Source organism: Buceros rhinoceros, unplaced genomic scaffold (genome assembly GCF_000710305.1).
Source record: "Buceros rhinoceros silvestris isolate BGI_N320 unplaced genomic scaffold, ASM71030v1 scaffold14204, whole genome shotgun sequence".
Taxonomy (NCBI): Eukaryota; Metazoa; Chordata; class Aves; order Bucerotiformes; family Bucerotidae; genus Buceros; species Buceros rhinoceros.
The window spans coordinates 42,891-43,603 of NW_010406595.1; the positions used below are offsets into that span (position 1 = coordinate 42,891).

A 713-nucleotide genomic window follows, 5' to 3' on the forward strand; every position below is an offset into this window, starting at 1 on the left:
GGAATGCCTGCTATTGGTCATAATGGCAGCTGCCTCCTCTACCATAAGAGCAGTGTTTATCTCTACTGGTTTGCTGTAGGAAATTCAAGCTATTTAACAATCAATCAGAGGAGTAAGGTAAGATTATTAGTTCAGTTACAGTAAGAGGTGCTCATATCAAAACATTCTAGACTCAATTAGTTCTTTTGTTGACAACTTCATACTGTGAAGTAATATAAAAATTTGACAGATAGAGAATATTTTTACTGTTCTAATCTTCATCTTTCTTTTCTAACCTCTTTGCTTACTCTTAAGTTTGTGTCATCATCACCATCATGGCTTGGCTTCGTGAACGAAGATCTGGGAAGGGCTTTTCCCACGCTCACTGCAAGTGATGAGTGCACCCTTCAGGCTTGCGCGGTGGATTTTTTAGGTGAGGCACCAGAGTGCGCGAAACTGGCTCCACCCTGTACACCTGAGGTTCATCTGCCAGGGCCTAGTGAGCTTGGACGGTGACAGCAAAGTCCTCAGGCTGTAGATTTGGTTAGAGTATCCTTCTCTTAGATGGATCCTTACAAGGCTAAACGAGCTCCATCTGCCCGGGTTTGGAGTCAGAGTTGTCCTTCTCCTAGGATGGCTGCCCGAAGGCTGGTGAGCCCATCCTGCCCGTGGACACACTTTGTCTGACCCTTCAGCTGAGACCTGTCTGGCCTGGGAGACCCCACCGGAGGCAC

General features: G+C 46.6%; 1 protein-coding gene across 1 annotated transcript in view; it reads right to left on the reverse strand.

Moving 5' to 3' along the window:
- Window positions 1-713, reverse strand: part of USP33 (ubiquitin specific peptidase 33) — a 36,675-nt gene that overhangs the window by 30,556 nt on the left and 5,406 nt on the right. The gene's annotated exons all lie outside the window — the stretch shown is intronic.